We start from the raw sequence: 19,930 nt of genomic DNA on the forward strand, positions 1-19,930 counted from the left end.
CCTGGTCGCCGCCATGATCCTCTCTTTTATGCTGCATAGGTGAAGGCAGCACACTACATCTCTGGGTCGTCCATCTTGTCTCTGCGGTCCCAGCGCTCTATGTGCGCGCTCCAGCTTGAGATCAGCAGGGGCCTCCTCTCCCAGTATCTGGTGGAACAATGCTAGCAGAGTGGCTGGGAGCGGTTCAGTCTCTGTTTCTGGCAGCCCGCGGATGCGGATGTTGCTTCGTCGGCTTCTGTTTTCTAAGTCTTCAACTTGCCTGCGGATTGTGAGTAGTACATTCCCCTGTCGGGTTGCAGCCACTTCAGCAGCTCTGTGTTGCTGCGCACTTTCCCGGGCCGCCACCTCTACTTCTTCAACCCTCTGTTCCAGAGCGCTCACATCTTTGCGCAGGCCGGCCACTTCCTCCCGCACGGCCGCCCGCATCTCCTTCAACAGGGTGCCGGTGTCTGCCTTTGTTAGCATCCTTGCAGAGATTTGTGAGAGCTCTGCACGGATCAGCGTTAGGGCTTCTGCTTGACCGCTGCTTTGGGGGGATTCCCCTGTGCTCTCGGCACCATGTTGTCTGCCTGCGTGGGGGCTTGCAGATCCGACGGTGTTGCAATATATTCGTCCATCGGACCTGTGTTTCGTCTAGGTGAGTTGGCTGCAATTGTCCCTGGGACTGACAGCTTCTTGTTTCGGACCATTTCTTCTCCTATTTGTGGCTTGAGAGGTCGTTTGCGGAGCTCTTTCACCGAGCGTCCTGCGGCATGCTCGTCCAGGCCACGCCCCTTCCCTTGTCCTTTGCTTACTTTCCTAATTCTCTTCATTTTCTTTTCTCATTCATAATGTATGCCTTACTAACATGAGGTGACAATAGGGACTCTAAAAGTCCCTAATCGCTAAGAACATTTATTATTCACAATGAAAAAAAAACGATCTACATGTATATGTTTTTAAATTGTTCTCTATCTTTCTACTATTTTGCTTCTCCTTTTCCTCTATCCCCCTCCTCCTCACTCACTCTTACGGAATTCACCCCCCTGCAAAAAATAAATAAATAAGAAATTCTATTTGTGAATTGCTGATTGGTATCCCCCCTGTCTCGTCTTTCCTCCAAGCTATACATGTTAAGATCCTTTAACCTTTCCTTGTAAGTTTTATCCTGCAATCCATGAACCAGTTTAGTAGCCCTTCTCTGAACTCTCTCTAAAGTATCAATATCCTTCTGAAGATACGGTCTCCAGTACTGCATACAATACTCCAAGTGAGGTCTCACTAGTGTTCTGTACAATGGCATGAGCACTTCCCTCTCCCTATACAACCAAGCATTCTGTTTGCATTTCCTGCTGCTCTATTACATTGCCTGCCTACCTTTAAGTCATCATAAATAATCACCTCTAAATCCCTTTCCTCAGATGTTGAGGTTAGGACTCTATGAAATATTCTGTACTCTGCCCTTGGATTTTTACACCCAAGATGCATTATCTTGCACTCATCCACATTAAATGTCAGTTGCCACAACTCTGACCATTTTCTAGTTTACCTAAATCATTTGCCATTTGGCTTATCCCTCCTGGAACATCAACCCTGTTACATATCATCAGCAAAAAGGCATACCTTACCATCAAGACCTTCTGCAATATCACTAATAAAAACATTAAAGAGAATGGGTCCAAGTACAGATCCCTGAGATACCCCACTGGTGACAAGCCCAAGCTTTGAATATACTCCATTGACTACAACCCTCTATTGCCTGTCACTCAGCCACTGCCTTACCCATTCAACAATATTGGAATCCAAACTTAAAGGGACTCTCCAGTGCCAGGAAAACAAACCGTTTTCCTGACATTGCAGGTCCCCTCTCCCACCCACCCCCATCCCAAGTTGCTGAAGGGGTTAAAACCCCTTCAGTGACTTACCTGTATCCAGCGCTAATGTCCCTCGTTGCTGGTTCTGGGTCCGCTCACGCTCCTCCCCCGCCGACGTCATCCTTCGGAGGAGACCTAATGTGCATGCGCGGTCAGCCGGCGGGGGAGCCCTCCCCATAGGAAAGCATTGAAAAATGCTTTCAATGTTTTCCTATGGGGATTTCAGCAACGCTGGAGGTCCTCACATAGCGTGAGGATGTCCAGCGATGCTATAAGTGCCATAAACCCGGAAGTGGCTGTCTAGTAGACAGCCACTAGAGGAGGAGTTAACCCTGCAAGGTAAATAGTGCAGTTTCTGAAAACTGCAATATTTAGTTGCAGGGTTAAGTGTAGTGGGAGTTGGCACCCAGACCACTCCAATGGGCAGAAGTGATATGGGTGCCTGGAGTGTCCCTTTAAAGATTGCAGTTTATTGATCAGCCTTCTATGTGCAACAGTGTCAAAAGCCTTACTGAAATCTAGGTAAGCAATGTCTACTGCACCACCCTGATCTATTATTTTAGTTACCCAATCAAAAAAAAAGAAGTAAACCCATGTTGTCTCTGATCTTGAAATCCATGTATTTTTAGATGTTTAACAATCCAATCCTTTAACATTTATAACTCTCCTGCTCCCTACTGATTATACTCACACTTATGACTCTCCTGCTCCCTACTGATTATATTATATTATTCCTTCTTGTAACTATAGAACAATGATGTTTGTTCCTGTACATTGTAACTATAATTCAACTGTCATATTAGATATTAAATATATCCTACCTTCTTCTTTTTTTTTTTTTTTATTCTTTTTTTTTGAGTGCAGGATAAATGGTACAGACATGCCAATGATGCCCCAACAGCAGTCACTGACTCTTATAGGTTAACATAGGTATGACAGTACTGCACATTTTTGTTTTGAGTTTACAAGCTTGACTTGGAGAGACACAATATGAAAGTAAAATATCAACGTATAACATAAACGGTTATCAGCCCAACAGAGCTGTCTTATTGATTAGGTTAGGAACATGGCTGCGCGGTTAACATAAATGGTTTAAGCTTTAAGAGATATGCGTCAAGTTACAAAAAGCTTGCTGCAAGCGCTTCACAATAACAGTAGGCTATGCGTTGTCATTGTATGTCGTTTAGCGTGTGAAAGTAGGTTTAAACTACATCTGGTCTAGAGTTAGAGCAGAATGGCTTAACGTCTAAACCCTTGTGTATCATGTGACTGGGCGTAGGTTAGATCTGAGTACCAGTAGTAGTTATTACAGTAATTATGAACCCGGCGGTGTACTCAGCCACCTGACAACATAGTCCTGCTGCATTCTGTTAGTATCTACATGCCACATTGCTGAATTCGTCTCTAGGGAGTAATATAGGTCCATATTATATTATATTATAGATTAAGGGGAGACTCTCAGGTCGGTGCGGTGGACACATTAAGCTTAGGCGGGTCCCTAGTGTTATGTTTAGCCAGAGCTGGCGTAGAGGGAGCAACGCCCCTGTTACCCTGGGGCAGGGGGGGGGAGTGACATGGTTTGGGGTCAGCCTATCGTCGGTAGTTGTGGTGTCAGTGCGGGGGGTCTACTATGTCCGGTGTCTGGGCCTACCCTTCCGTCATGGTAGGGGTATTTGTGGCAACAATTAACTAACAACTGGACCCTACTCTCAGGCACGGGGCAAAAGAGTAAAAGAGTAGTGTCCCGGAGTTGAGCAATGAAAAATGGAGAAAATGCAGTATCATACTCAAAGTATTAGTGTCCCGGAGGAAAATATATCCTACCTTCTTACCCTCCATCCTTATCATTCTACTAACCCTCTCTCATGCATATTAAAGGGACACTGTAGGCACCAAGACCACTTCAGCGCATTGAAGGGGTCTGGGTGCTTTGTCCCTTCTGCACCTAGTGCTGCAGTTTTAAACATTGCAGTTCCAGAGAAACTACAATGTTTGTATTGCAGCACTAAGTCTGCCTCCAGTGGCTGTCTCCACTTGAGGCCTTCCTGAATTGAAACGGACCTTTGATCGGGTATTTGACGCTTGATGTACTCATGCTCTGCATTAGGACCTCCAGCGTCAGATTTTCCCCTATAGGGAAGTATTAATTTAATGTTTTCCTATGGGGGGTCTAATGCGCACATAGCATTTGCCTTGCATGTGCATGAGACCCTGCTCATCACGGGATGGAGGAGGGGGCCAAGCGGTGACCGAGCGCCGAGGGACATCGACGCTGGGATAAGGTAAGTAAATAAACGATTTTCAAACCTTTATTTACCTGGGAGAGAGTGGCGCGAGGGAGGGAGGAGGCAGGGGGAGCAGTAGTGCCAGGAATACAGCTTTGTATTCCTGGCACTACAGTATCCCTTTAATTCTATTGATGTCATGTTTGCTAAGCCCAACAAAACCTTGTCTTCTTATTGTAATGCTGTATTACTGAACTTGTATAAAAGACAATAAAAAGAAATACATTAAAACAGAGGACATCTTATAGTTACACACACACATATCTATGGAGGGACAATCAATCAATAAATAGAGTAAATCCCAGCTCGATTTCATAGACACTGACCCTCCAGTCTCCAATCCCAGTTACTGAGCAGGGTACTCCAGGCGTTTATCCAATTTCCATACTGTGGTAACATGGTGTAACACAGTCTTAAAAGTAAATTGAAAAGGTATCAAGAATCTCATGACTTTTTGATTATTTTTTTTAAATTATTTTTCAAGATTTCAACTAAATACAATTTGGCATTACTGGCTCCCAGCCTTTTGTTGGATTAATATCCCCAGGATTTTCTGCCTGCTGATTGCCGAGGAACAGGGCAATTGTTCTGTGTGCGCGTTACCATTCAGAAAGAGATCCAAGGTTACCCAATACCATTATCTTTTATGTAGCCCCATAACTTGAATGTAGAGTAACCAATGGGTCCTCAATGCCTTGGTCACAAATTAAACTTCTTAATTAAATATATGCCTACCACCCCAGTAACTTTACTCCAGCTCCATCTTATAATAGCATATCACTGAATCTGATTAGCTGATGATGTTTTTCTTGGTACTAGTGACTGTCATGTAGGATTTAAGAAAAATGCAAACCAGTTTCAAGATGGCGGCCTGCACGATGAGTAACTGTCAGATCTTCTATTGGTAATTGGTGATCTTCTATGAGTAACTGTCAGATCTTCTATTGGTAATTACAGCTAAATGATCATAGCCTAGTTTGGTTAGGTAAAGGATGAATTAATATTTTGTTGTTATTTTTTTTGCAGTGCATAGTAGGTTAACATACAGGCACGTGGTACCCCAAAGGCATTCCACTTGCGTAGTTCAAAACATAGATAACAATGGGATATATAGGAACAGTGCACAATTTTTATTTTTAAATTCAAGAGGGTCAGGCTTGGAGCATGCTAGGTGTATATGTATAGAAGTCACGAGTGTATCAATCTTAAGTACATAGCTAAGGCGTTGGGGGCTGGGAAGCCTGGGATAGGTGTCAGGCTTATGCTACTCCATGTGGAGGCATGGTTCTCAAAACATAATATGATAACTTAATATGATAACTTAATATGCTAACTTAGGGCCCGGTGGAATCAGGTTACAGTGGGCTTGTAGGCAGCTTATGCAACATAGTTTGGAGAAGTAAATCAGCCCATGCAGTGAAAAAACATCTAGGCATTTGTATCGTCAGTCTCAAAGTTAGGGGCACTAAGACATAGGTGTGACCAACCAAATTATACGTTTCCAGTGTTAAATAGTGTAAAGCAACTTTCCCTCAATACACCCCTGAGAGTCATTATCGTTACATTCAGTGTGGTTACCGCTAACAACATTCAGAGGTGTTGTAGGCCGCTTAACCAATTCCCTGTGAGGGGAGGCTGCATGAGCCTTCGTGCCAGAGTCCAGCAAAGGTGAGCCGGGAGCTCGTCGCCTGTGGGGTGCGTCCTCGGTCTGGGCCCTGTGATCTGTTCGCTACGTTCGGTGCTGGACGGGTAACAAAGGCGGCTGTTCGCCAGGGGCAGGGTGGGTCCTCCCTCCAGCCCCAGGCCGGTATGAAGGCCGACATCTTTGTGCCACGGGCCCGTTCTCTTCCATGGACCGGGTCCTTCCCGGTCCGTGTGGGTGATGTCTTCGGGTCAAGCCCTTGGTGGCCTTCGGCCCAGGTGGGCCAGTAGTGAGAGGTGCAGGCTTGTCTCGGTGCTGTAGGCCCGAGGGGGTCCCTTGGTCCCTCCGGCTCTTGCCGTCTCGCTTTTTGACTCGCGGTTGGTGCGATTTAGAGAAGAAGAGGGTTTCCAGTTTTACCCAAAACCGTTGAATGTGCTTATTCAGCCGCTTTAGTGTGCGGTCCACGGAGCAAAGGACTGGGGCAAATTGCTCTTGTGTATCCTCATCATGCCATGTGTCAGGCGCCATTATTGTTCCGGCCCTCTTCATGTGGTTGTACTCCGTTCTGGGTCTATATGCCGTTTTCATGTTGCTTGATTTAGGCTGTCGAGTGTGGACCGGGATGACCCCCGCCGGTCCAAAGGGGGGGGGGGGTAGGAGAGTGTCTATTCTCGTGGATTACCTGGAAGCAGGGAGTTCGGCCGTCCCTCCCCAGCTCCGGTGTAGTAGGCCGCAGCGGTGCTCTCCCGGTCTCCCGTGACCGATCCACTTTGCAGGGTCACAGGGTATCTCGCTGGGTCCCCTCAGGGTTCTGTGCTGCCTGTCAGTGGGGTCAATAGCTGTTTTAGCCCGTTTAAAGTTAGCTTGTTTGCTTTTTCAGCGGGAGCTCATGGCATGCACGTCTACTCTCCTTGATGGCCAGGCTCCTCCCCCTTTGTTGTTATTTTTGTCAGAATGAAATAACCAAATCTATAAGATATATTTAATTGAAAATAACAATTATTACACTTTTCCCATTTAGCTTTAGCTTAAATTCCAAAAACAGAGAATCAACGTTTCAACCTAATCTAAAAAAAAAAAAGGAAAGATTAATATATGTATTATTTGACAATATCGTATTTCCCCTACATTTTTCTTTTTAATATTGAAGACATACCTACCAAGTGACCGCACTAAGGAAAGACTGTCCAAAACTGCAATAAATGTGTTTATAATGGAATACTCCTGGATTATCCTAAACTGAATTTTCAGTTGTATAAATAGCTTGGTTATAAGTCATATGTTCAACTGAAATATTCAATAGAGGGTGCAGCAAGATGGTATACTAGCACATAAATCCGGCTTAAAATTTCCACCCTCCGCTAGCCATTGGTAATTGGAAATGTAGCCCTAGTTAGTGTACCACAGATCCTCCAGGCTGGAAGTGGCAAGGAACTGTTAGACCTGGCTAGTAGCATGGGACTTTAAATTTCGTGCCTTGACATTAAGATTATATTAGGATATTTAAGATGTGTGTTTTCCTTTAAGCACATGTGCTGCGTCTTCCTTGTGCGTCTCTATGAGAAGCATTCTGTGTAGTAAGCGGCTGGCGGAGTTCATCCCAGCACTGTATTATGGGAGCGTAAAAACATAATTTTATCATTTTACAAGGGGAACCTGTAAACAGAAAAAAGATACACGGTAAAGAGAAAATTGATATATTTGTTCTGAACCTTATGGTGTTCCTTTAATGTAACTTTGTTTCTATGTGTGAGCATGTTGATATTAAGGTTGGGGTATGTGGAAAGTGTGAGTGACTAATTACTGGTTTTGTGAACCTCTGTATGAAGGATGAGGCACCCCCCACTTTAAAAATAAATAAATTGTTGCCCAGGTCCCCACAAATGTGAAGGGTGGCAGTGCTGCCATATTATTGCTTGGTCATGACATAAACATGTGAACTGAGTGAATACCATACACATATATCACACAAGTAATACAGGTCTAATAGAAAATATGTGTTCTTTATTCACATTCGTAACTACAAGCGATCCTTTCCATAGGATAGCGCAAAACAGTGCAAGCCTGGTTAGGACTACAACTCCCGTCATGCCGCCGGTGACGTATTGAGCACGTGACCGAAGCTGCTCAATCATCCTGTCCGTTACAGAGAGCAGTACGTTTGTAAGGAGCTCCGGCGAAGGGTGTGAGGCGGGGGCCCGGACACCGTTGTAGCGACTCCAGGCGAATTACCTGCTTCAGGTAAGGGGCTAAGGAGGCACACCCTATGCCAGAGACACAGGCGGTACTGAGTTTGGAAAAAGGGGGTGCCTATAGAGAATAGCCATCGCATCTCTTATATACCAATGGCCGTTGCTTTCGCAACGGAAGTGACGTCACATGACTCCTGGCAATGTGAAGCAGCATGGAATGCCTTGTTAGTGGGCAGAATGTGACAGGAGGATTGTATGGGGAGGCTCTCAATGGGTGAGAGTAAGGGGAATCTCACTATATAATAGTGACGTAGGAAAGGAAGATCTATGAGCATCTCCAGGGATCATGTTAGGATACAATGTTAATGATGTGTATTCATGGACACAGAACACATTGTACTAAATAAATCTCAATGTATCCATCCTGGTAAAAGATTTTATAAATAAATGTCAGTGTGTATGTTTGTAGACAGGAATTGCAAATATATATCTATGTATTTAAAATACAGAGGGGTGTGAATGTTGGCTCCAGACTGGTTTTATTTATTTAATTTTCTGCTTTTGGTTGTTTTTGTGGGGTGCATACATGTTTGTTAGGCCACCCATTGTAAAGCACTACGGAATTTGTTGGCGCTATGTGAGACTGCAGGGGAATGATCTATACACCAAAACCACTTATTGAAGCTAAGATAGTTTTTGGTGCTTAACAATCATTTATCTGCTAAGGGTCTTGTGCTGTAGGTGGACTGTACTAGAAAATCCAGTTTAAGCATATAGTAAACATAACCTGGATGCAAATTTAGAGATTGGTCCAGTATTATCAAAATGTTGGTATCAACTCAAAAAAGACAGTTATTTGCAAAGCATAGAATTTTTTAATTATATAATCTTTATTTCAAAGGTTTTTTTTTTCTCCTTTTTTTTTACAAAACATATAACATGTACATTGTCTTCTTTCCAAACATATGTGTATACATTCCTTTACATATCTTTTATACAATACATTTAAAACGATGTCCTTTTTTTAAAATTTTTATTTTTTCCTTTGTTTTGTTTTTGTTACCCCATTGTTTAGATAGTGTTTATATCTCACTGTACTGTATTTATATAACACCCTCTCTTATGTGTCTGTACATCAAAACTCACAATACATCACACATATAGGATATAAATATTTAAACCTTATATTTCTTCTTTTTATTTTACTTCTTTCCTATATCGTACTCCGTTTTCTCGTTACCCCTTATCCTCCCTTTTCTTTCTTTGATTATCCTGGTTTATCTTTTTTAATCCTTTCTGCCCAATCTTTCCATCTTGTGCTTGAATTATAATTAAAATGATTATCTATACCCTGCTCCATTTGACATTGATTTATAATTTGTAAATTTATATTTATTATTTTTAGTTTTTAGCTATATGTAGTTTGGTTGCTAATAATGTATGTATTATTTAATCTCGCTTATCTGTTTTAGATTTTTTTTTTTTTGCCAACCTATAAGAAGGAGAGCCGATGCAGGGGAGAACTCTATTTTTTGTTGCTGTCTATTTTTTTGTTGCTGTCCATGCATCTATCCATTTGAATATTAAAACCCATATCTTACGTATTTCTGGGCATGACCACCAAATATGTATGTAGTCTGCTCAAACTATCTAAAATGTACCTTGATCGATATTCTCCAACACTCAGAATATCTATCAGGGTACATTTTAGATAGTTTTAAAGGGTTGTAATGCAATCTGTTAACTAATTTGTAATACACCTCTTTCAAATTTAAACAGTGTATAGCTTTGCTTACTTGGGTCAGCATTTTGAACCATTTTCTCTGTTCTATATTTATCTGTAACTCCTTATTCCAGCTATTTATTGCTGTTATTTCAATTTGTTCGGTATATAAAGAAGTTAGGTACATTGTTTTGGTTATCATTTTGATGTTGGTTTTTTTCTTCACTTTTCATCTGGGTAAATAGTTTTAATTAATCGAATTGGTTAATTTGTCTATTTTTTTTTATTCTTTATTTTATTTGTGCATAGTGTGAACAACCATGTTTGTACCGCCACGACAGCTGGTACAGACAGACATGTAAACATACATTAACATTGGCATGGCTTTAAGAAACATTGCACTTTTTGTTTTAAAAGTCAGAATTGATAACATATTAAGGGTTAAACAAGCTTAGAGGATACGGGTCACTGGTGGCCTGGAATGGTATTTGGTTGCCTATGAAGGCATGAATTTGGCCTTTGGAACAACTCAACATATCTTTGATCCCCTGGGCACATTAGTAATGTGTAGTCGAAACATAACAGTATATCTCTCGGGTACTTAGGTGCTCCAGGGTTGGGATGGGGCCCCCTCTGAGGGTGCGCGGCTGTGGATCATGCTGGTTGCTAGATTGTATAGTACCTGGAGGGTGGGGGGTGGGGTGAAGGTTGGGGCCGGTGCCAGGGTGGGCCTCTCTTTTCGGTTACTACGTAACAGGCAGGAGTGATTATCTAAGGCTGCCTGAAGTGTGGGCAAAGGGAGGGAGTAATGGAGATAGGCAAGAAAGGAGACATAAGGAGATAACCTCAGTCCCCTTTGACGGGTTAGGGTGTCTAAGGTAAGAGTTCATGGTCTCTTTTGCAATATGCTTGTATGGTAGCCCTTAAGCAAAAAAACAACAATTTTCAAGCAAAGAAAAGTAAACAATTTCAAATGGGTAAGTATAGTCCTAAGTTTTAGTGGCGGAGTCTGGTGCTTCCGAGAGGATGGGAAGGTGTACTCGCAGTGCGGTCTGTTCAGGTTATGTTGCTTGCCGGCGTGGCACGCCGAGACGACCTGGGTATAAATTCCCTTGCGGTGTTGGGGTCTAGCATTGACAGGGAGGTCGTGGATTCCGGTTGAGGTGCTGTCAGGCCCAGTTGGCCCAGGTGAGTGACAAGTTCTTGTGGGCTCCTTGCACGGTATAGAGTCCCTTGAAAGGTGAAGGTGATGTGGCGTGGTGTCCCCCATCGGTACTGGATGTTGTTGGACCTTAGGAGAAGTAGGCTAGGTTGAAGCGATTTGCGCCAATTAAGTATTCCTCTCGTTATATCAGAGAATAATAGTAGTTGAGAGTCCTCAAATGGTAGAGAGATTTTTTCCTGGGCCGCCGCCATGACCGCAGATTTGTCCTGTTGGGTTTGGAATTTTACAATAACGTCAGCCGTGGCGGTCGGGGGTGCGTTTGTTAGTTTGGGCAAGCGGAACAGCCAGTCAATCTTCACGAGTTTGGCCTGCTTGGGTTGCAGTAGTGTTGCTATGAGGCGCCTCACATAGTGTGGGAGGTCAGCTAGCCCTATATCGTCAGGTACCCCTCTGACATTTAAGTTGTTTCTCCTTCTATGATCTTCTAATGCCGCCACTTTCTCAGTCATGCCCAGTTGTTGTGTGTGGAGGTCCGGCATTTTTTATTCCAGATTGTGAAGTCTCGTGTCTTGATTATCTGCCTTTGTCTCTAATTGTGTAAGCCTCGTGGTGGCCCCCTCTAAGGCCTCTTTGAAGTATGTTCGGTCGGCAGCTAAATCCTTCCTGAGTTACGTGAACATTTTAGTCAGCAAGGCTGCTGTGACCGGTTCCCCTGCTGGAGATGCTTTGGGCTTGGTCGATGCGCCTTCTCCCAGGTCCAGGTAGAAGTCTCCTGAGGAGTCAGAGTATTCATCTTCCCCCAGGGCCATTTTCTCCCATGCGGCTTTTTGCGAGTTCCGCAGGAGTTCGCCGATGTGATGGTTAAGAGGGGTTTTGTCCGGCCTTGGTTTCTTGTTCTTCTTGCCCATTATCTTCTCCTCGACCTGTTGGTAAAGTTTGAGGGAGGAAGGTGCCCAATTTCCGCCGTTTAATCGGGTATTTTGCTTAATTTTGATACGGAGCTGTTCACCATGCGTCTTTGCTGGTCCGCAGCTAGCTCCGCCCCCCAGTCTATGTTTTAATAAGAAACTTTTTATTCTTACGTATGAAAAGATTTTTCTTGAAGGTATCCCTAAATCTTTCCTAAATTGTTGGAACTGTATTATCTTGTTATTTCTTATAAGATCTCCTAATTGTTTTATCCCCTTTTCTTTTCACTGCTTCATATCCAGATTCTCTAGATTTATCTAAATAACTTCAATAGGAAGATTATCTAGAAGTTTCTCCTGAATACCCCAAATTATCTTTTAGCCGTGTCCAAAGTGGATACATATCTTCCATTATTATTATTATTGATAGTTTCGACATTGATTTTGCTTGTTTTTTATTTAGATTCCAGAAAAGATTTTTCATATTATTAGTTCCCATGTTAAAAGTTTCTATTTGATACCAGGGTTGTTTTGTGGCCTCTTTTTTTTTTAAAGTACTAACTATATGCGATAATTCGCAAGGTTCATTCACTTGGTATATGTTTGGAAATCCTTGTCCTCTGTTTTTATATTTAAAGAATAATGTTTTCAATTTTATTCTTGTTTTTTTTTGATTTCCAAATGAATTTATTAAAAGATGATTGGATTGAGGGCATGGCTGGCAGCCGAGCAAGATGGCCCCTTAAGGAATTGCTCCAGCACTTGGACTCCACTTCAACTAGAAATAAATGTCACAACACAAGACCAAGAAAGGCTCATCTAGAGCTGAAAAGCTAAAAAAAATTTTTTGCCAGAAATTATCCAATGGTTCTGAGGCCAGGTCTACCCACCTCGCCACGCAAACCATTCCCCTGCTCGGCAGACAACCACCACATGAACTATGCCTGAGAACGACAACCAAACTAGGCCACAAGTATAACTCATGCAACATCTGATTATCATAGGCCGACTGCTTAACTGCAACTTGCCAGCAACACCTTGATATTTTGTTACATAGTTACATAGTATTACATTATTGATTTCTATATGTTAGACTGCGCACAAGGTGACATGACGCACAATTGACGCATGTGCTAAAACCCTAATGGCTAGCACCAGATTCCTGGCCCATCACTATGCCGCACGAGTATCACAGGACGAATCCGCCAGGCCCATAATGCTGCACCTCGGGCTTACTAAAACCTGCGGCAGAACGTGTCCCTCGCCCACCCAAGTATTAACCGAAAACAGATCAGGCCCAGACCTCTCCATAGCCCCACTGAGTATGCCATGGTAGGATGGCCGACTTAGTCCGCAATGAACTCATATTATGGTCCTCGGCAGACTGTTTGTTTATTTTAGAAACAACCAATTATGCCTTGAACATCTGATTTTGTGTTAAATGGCGACATGTGTAACCCTTACAACATATGAATGTCATAGGCCGAACGCTTACCTGTAGCCTGCTAACTGCACCTCGAAAATTTGCTATAATTTAATGTTAAGCTGTCTGATTTATATGTGTTAGACTGCACACAAGGTGACCTGACATATAGTTAACAAATGTGAAATAACACTGACAGTTGCCGCCAGTTTCCTGGCTCACCGCCATCCCACACAAGTGTAACAGGGCGAATCTGCCAAGCCAATAATGCTGCCCTTCGGGCTTCCCAACACCTGCGGCAGAACATGTCTCCTGCCCGGCCTAGCGTTAACCGACAACAGATTAGGCCCAGGCATCCCCGCTGACCCACTAACTATGCCACGATAAGATGGTCGGCTTAAGCCGCAGACAACCCTCGCACACCACATTACGGTCATCTGCAGACTGTTTCTTTTAGAAGCAACCAATAATACCATGAACCTCCTTTTATTTTGTGTTAAATGGTGACATGTACAACGTATGAATGCCATAGGCTGAATGCTTACCTGTAGCTCGCCAGCTACACCTTAAATGTGCTAATGTTTTTTTTTTTTTTTTTTTTTTTTTTTTTTTAATTCCTTATTTTTGTAGTGCATATGAGAGTAACATACAGGCACATGGTACCCCAAAGGCAATCCACATGCTTATTTCAGAACAGAAAGTACATAGCATAAAGAGCATTAAGGAATGGTAGTACGGTGCACTATTTTTGTATATATAGATATATGGTCACGTTTAACTCACGCTGTTTATGCATTATGTAGATTAAGATTCTAGTAACATCAAGATAGTATACAGGAAGACAGCTTTACAATAGCAGTGTACGATTATTTTGCAGGTAATATGTTAGTTTAAGTAAGTGAAGGGCTTGCCACGTGTGTAGTCACAATGGATCTCATTAGCCCTCGCATGCATAACATACAGTGGTACTAACATTTTTGATAACAAACGTAAGGTCTATTTTCTTAGCTCATGGTATTATCTTGCTTAAGAATTGTATTATGTATAAGAACTGAACAAGGACTGAACAAGACGTGCCCTCAGTGGTAGTGGCATCACATGAATAAACTACTCAGTAGCTCGAGCATAGTATGCACAAATGCTGTAGTTTCAAGCATGGTAAGCATTAGTGGTATTTACTAATTTATGAGGGAAACAAGCCTAGCATTCATTTTTATGTGAGTGTATGCCATAGTCCTCAGTTATCTCAGGTGGTCACAGAGTAATGCTTGTCATTCGCTTTACCCACTGCCTGCTTGCGTGTGTACAGTGTCCTGCTGCCCTGTTGCCTGCCGCATGTTGAACTGGCTCACAGTGAATCGGCTGGTGGGAGCTGTCGATGGATGAGTTCCACCTAATGCCGTCCTCTGTGGGGTCCCCACCGATGTCGTGCTGGTCTTTCAGGAGGGTTCCCGTCTTTTGCTCCGAGTGTTTAAGCAGGGTTGCGAGCAGGCTGGGAAAGGCTTCAGCTCCGACGCCATTTTCCCGCACTTTCCGCTTAGTGATGTTTCGTCGATGGCGTGTGCTGGGTGAAGCTATGTCAGGTAAGGCGGCTTTCAGTTTGCAGGGTTGTTCCTGTTCCAATCTGTCAGCCAGTTTCAGGGTCAGGGGGTGATTGTCTGAGTGGCTGATGTGAGCTAAGTAAGCGAGCGTCGTTTGATGACGGTCCCCTGTGGTAGTAGCCGGCTTGGCGCCATCTTCTGAGGCCTCCGCCATCTTGAAAGCTATGCCTCAATGTCAGCAGCGTCCGGAGCTCAAAAATACGGACCGGGATCACCCCCCCGGTCCAGATGAGGGGTGGGGGGACGGGGCCTTTTCGTCTCGGGTCTGGCCCTTGGTTGAGTACCAGTGGGCGGGATAGCGGAGCAGCGGCCGTCTGCTCCACTCACCGCCGGATTAGGCCCCGTTTGTGCCAGTGAGGATTCTTCCTCCAGGGGACTGAAGCCCTTCTGGCCAGCCTCACCCTGGGTCTGGTACTCTCCACCCGATGAGGGACACCGTTGCCGGTCGGTTTTTATGTCTAGTATCCCAGTCGCATGCTCGTTTTTTGTTGAGTTTTCAGGAGCTGGTCTTACATGCGACCGTCCTGCTCGGCGGTCCGGCCCCGCCCCCCTTAAATGTGCTAATGTTTTAATGTTGAACGGTTTGGTTTCTATGTGTTGGACTGCGTACAAGGTGACCTGACACATAATTAACATATGTACAATATCCCTGACGGTTGCCGCCAGAATCCTGGCCCAGTAATATCCCACACAAGTGTGACAGGGCAAATCCGCCAAGCCCACAATGCTATAGCCCAGGCTTACCAACACATGCGGTGGAACATCTCCCCCGCCTGCCCTAGTGCTAACTGAAAACAGATCGGGCCCAAGCATCCATATAGCCCCATTACCTATGCCATAGTACAAAGGCAGACTAAGGCCGCAAACAGCTCTTGCACACCATGGTATGGTCATCTGCAGATTGTTCCGTTCAGAACCAACCAATTATAATTTGTACTTCCCTTTATTTTGTGTTAAATGGTTCAGTCCTTGGTCGCCTACTGTTCTCCATCTATACTGCCTCCTTTGGTAAACTCATTAGCTCCTTTGGCTTTTATGCGGATGACACTCAAATCTATCTGTCCTCTCCTGAACTCTCCTTGTCCCTGTTGACGAGTGTCTCTGACTGCCTCTCTGCTATTTCTAACTGGATGTCTGCCCGCTTCCTTAAACTGAAATTCTGGTCTTTCCTCCCTCAAGTCTTGCTACTCCTGTGTCTGTCTCCCTCCAAGTCAACGGTGCTACCATCAGCTCCACCACGCAGGCTCGCTTCCTATGTGTTCTCTTTGACTCTGACCTTTCCTTCACGCCTCATGCTCAGTCTATCGCCGCTTCCATCTTAAAAACATTGCGCACGTCCGACCCTACTAAACGCCAGATACAACTAAGGTGCTGGTCGATTCCACTGTCCTTTCTCGCCATGACTACTGTAATCCGCTTTTCAGTGGTCTTACATGCTCCCAACTTGCGCTGTTACAGTCCATAATGAATGCGACGGCGAGGCTCATCTTCCTGTCCGCCCACACCTCCCACGCCTCACCCTTCTGTTAGTCCCTACATTGGCTATATGTAAGATATAGGGCTCAATTTAAAATTCTGGTTCTTGCTTTCAAATCTCTACATAATGCTGCTCCCACCTATCTATCCTCCCTAATACACAAGTATGTCCCGTCTAGGCCCTTAGGCTCTGCTGAAGACTTGTATCTATATTCTGTCCATACTCCCACCTCTGATGCTCGCCTTCAAGACTTCTCGAGGGCTGCACCGTTCCTGTGGAACTCACTTCCCTCCTCCGTTAGATGCTCACTTCTTCATAAAAGCAAATCAATTAAACTGTTAATAGCTCCTGATTGATTCCTCTTTTGCAACTGTTATTAGTCTAATACTATCCTTACCTTTTGTGTCACTTTAACCCACTCCCTCTAGCATGTAAGCTCATTGAGCAGGGCCCTCAACCCCTCTGTTCCTGTGTGTCCAACTTGTCTGGTTACAACTACATGTTTGTTCGTCCACCCACTGTAAAGTGCTGCAGAATTTGTTGGCGCTATATAAATAATATAACAAATATCACTCAGATTTTTTCAAAGACGCACACAACGTACTATTACCCCACATACCACTCAATCCCAACTAGGCATTGCAGCGCCTACTCCGGCAACTCTGATATCCTAACCGGAACATACCTTACACAACCAGTACGGCGCTTCAAAGTTCGCATTTAATGTACCCCCGCATTAGACCCGGTGGGATGAATCTTGTCTCTTCTTTTTTGGGGGGAACAAGATACTGTGAACCCATTTATACTGAACTGTGACAATTGGCATTGTGAAATTTATCTCACCCACATACCCCCCCCCTTTCTTTTTTGTACCCTGAAAACAATAAAAATTGTCAAATTGAAAAAAAAATAAGATGATTGGATCATTGTGAGCCATGGTTTTGGAATTTTAAGGGTATCATTCAGAAGATATATAGCCGTTTTGGTAAAACATAGGTTTTAACAACATTCACCCTTCCTAGCCATGATTTTTCAGCGTCTTTTAATATGGTAAATTGTCTATTCTTCTGTTTAAGTAAGGACAATATATTGGTTTCCACTATCTTCTTAGGATTTCTTGTGAATTTTATACCTAAATATTGAATCTCATTTTTTGCCCATTTGAAATCATATGTATTTTTTTATTTATCTTTTGATTTCAAGACTTACATTTTTATCTATAAGCAAAGTCTTATTGACATTTAATTTATTGTTAGATTAATTACTATACTCTCTGATAGCTTTCATTAATTTTTTTTAAGCGAAGGTACTGGATCTTCTATCATTATAATGACATCGTCAGCAAAAAGTTGATATCTTGTATTCTTTCTTTTTGCTTTCAGATCCCTTTATTTTTTTGTTTTTCCTAATCTCTTCTGCCAACCATAGGGGACACCCCTGCCTTATGCCGTTGGTAACCCCAAACCAGTCAGAGGATATCCCCTTCCCCACTATTCTTCTTTGGGACACGTATACAATGTCCGTATTGCATCATAAATCCATCCGGTCAGGCCATAGCTTTTACATATAACATCATGTAGTGGGACTCCTGTTCTGTCTACGGTATCGAAGATATCTATCATTCTTCTAATGTTGTTTATAGGGGCTCTGCTTTATATAAATCCTGTCTGATCTAAATGGATTAGATTTGTCATTACTTTTTGCAGCCTATTTGCCAATATTGATGCATAAATCTTTGTATCCGAATTTATCAGCAAAATGGGCCTATAGTTTGTTACTACTTCGGGATCTTTTTCTGGTTTTAAAATGGGGATAATGTTTGCATACACCATCTCTTCCGGTATAGATTTTTGTTTAACAGTCTCATTAAATGTGTTGGTCATTACTTCCAGTATTTCATTTTTAAATGTTTTATAGAATATATTTGGGAAGTCGTCTGGGCCAGGTAATTTGTCCTTTTTTTCAATAGATCTATAGCCGACGATAATTCTCTTATAGAGAAAGGGCCACTGTATACTTTAAGTTGATCTTCTGAGATTATTATCCTATATTTTTTAGATATATTAATTGCACCTGCGTTGATTTCGGGAATATTATATCATTTTTGATAGTAGCTGTTAAAAAGCCTCAACTATTTTTTTTATTTTTTTTTGGGTGGGGGGGATATTTGGAGGCCTTCTTCTGTTATAATGTTATTTATAAATTTGTGATTTTTTTTTTTCTTCCTCTAACTTTATTATTTAACATCTTATCTGCTCTATTTCCCCTATATTACCATTTGGTTTTCATATATTGTATATACCGTTTTCTCTCTCAGAATATCATTTATTTAATTTTTTTACATTATCTTTTCAGTCAATAATATTTTAGCAGACTCTTTATTTCTTCTACTCGTTTCAAAAAGATTATATATATATATATATATATAACTTAGGAAGGGGAATCCGCCCCTGCGACCCTGTATGTACCCACTGGGCCAGCCTCTTCTCCTGGGGGGCCCAGGAGCCGGCCACCTCTGGGCCCCCTGAGGCTGGCCCTGCTTACACCCGGCGGGCAGGCAGGCTGGCGAGGGATGACGTCATCTTCCGGCGCCGGTATCAGTACGCGGCGCGCGAGGGAGCTGAAGAGGAAGCACTCAGGGAAGAGTGCTCCCTCGCGCACCGGCCAGCCTGACTGCCCGCCTAGGAGCCCAGCAGCACCACTGGACCCCAGGGAACCCCCTCAGCACTGCAAAAGGTAGGGAGGCTGGAGATTTAATAAAAAAAAACGTGTGTGAGTGTAAGTGTGTGAGTGTAAGTGTGTGAGTGTAAGTGTGTGAGTGTAAGTGTGTGAGTGTAAGTGTGTGAGTGTAAGTGTGTGAGTGTAAGTGTGTGAGTGTAAGTGTGTGAGTGTAAGTGTGTGAGTGTAAGTGTGTGAGTGTAAGTGTGTGAGTGTAAGTGTGTGAGTGTAAGTGTGTGAGTGTAAGTGTGTGAGTGTAAGTGTGTGAGTGTAAGTGTGTGAGTGTAAGTGTGTGAGTGTAAGTGTGTGAGTGTAAGTGTGTGAGTGTAAGTGTGTGAGTGTAAGTGTGTGAGTGTAAGTGTGTGAGTGTAAGTGTGTGAGTGTAAGTGTGTGAGTGTAAGTGTGTGAGTGTAAGTGTGTGAGTGTAAGTGTGTGAGTGTAAGTGTGTGAGTGTAAGTGTGTGAGTGTAAGTGTGTGAGTGTAAGTGTGTGAGTGTAAGTGTGTGAGTGTAAGTGTGTGAGTGTAAGTGTGTGAGTGTAAGTGTGTGAGTGTAAGTGTGTGAGTGTAAGTGTGTGAGTGTAAGTGTGTGAGTGTAAGTGTGTGAGTGTAAGTGTGTGAGTGTAAGTGTGTGAGTGTAAGTGTGTGAGTGTAAGTGTGTGAGTGTAAGTGTGTGAGTGTAAGTGTGTGAGTGGTAGTGTGTGAGTGGTAGTGTGTGAGTGGTAGTGTGTGAGTGGTAGTGTGTGAGTGGTAGTGTGTGAGTGGTAGTGTGTGAGTGGTAGTGTGTGAGTGGTAGTGTGTGAGTGGTAGTGTGTGAGTGGTAGTGTGTGAGTGGTAGTGTGTGAGTGGTAGTGTGTGAGTGGTAGTGTGTGAGTGGTAGTGTGTGTGTGTGTGTGAGTGGTAGTGTGTGTGTGTGTGAGTGGTAGTGTGTGTGTGTGTGAGTGGT

General features: G+C 43.3%; 1 protein-coding gene across 2 annotated transcripts in view; it reads left to right on the top strand.

The window, feature by feature from the left end:
• Positions 1 to 7,924: 7,924 nt before the first annotated feature.
• The window catches only part of C3H2orf42 (chromosome 3 C2orf42 homolog), a 33,313-nt gene continuing 21,307 nt past the window's right edge, over positions 7,925 to 19,930 (top strand). For both annotated transcript variants that reach the window (XM_063445589.1, XM_063445590.1), the window contains exon 1: positions 7,925 to 8,021. The gene's annotated coding sequence lies outside the window, so the exon portion shown is untranslated. The remainder of the gene's footprint in view (positions 8,022 to 19,930) is intronic.

Source organism: Pelobates fuscus, chromosome 3, assembly GCF_036172605.1.
Source record: "Pelobates fuscus isolate aPelFus1 chromosome 3, aPelFus1.pri, whole genome shotgun sequence".
Lineage (NCBI taxonomy): Eukaryota > Metazoa > Chordata > Amphibia > Anura > Pelobatidae > Pelobates > Pelobates fuscus.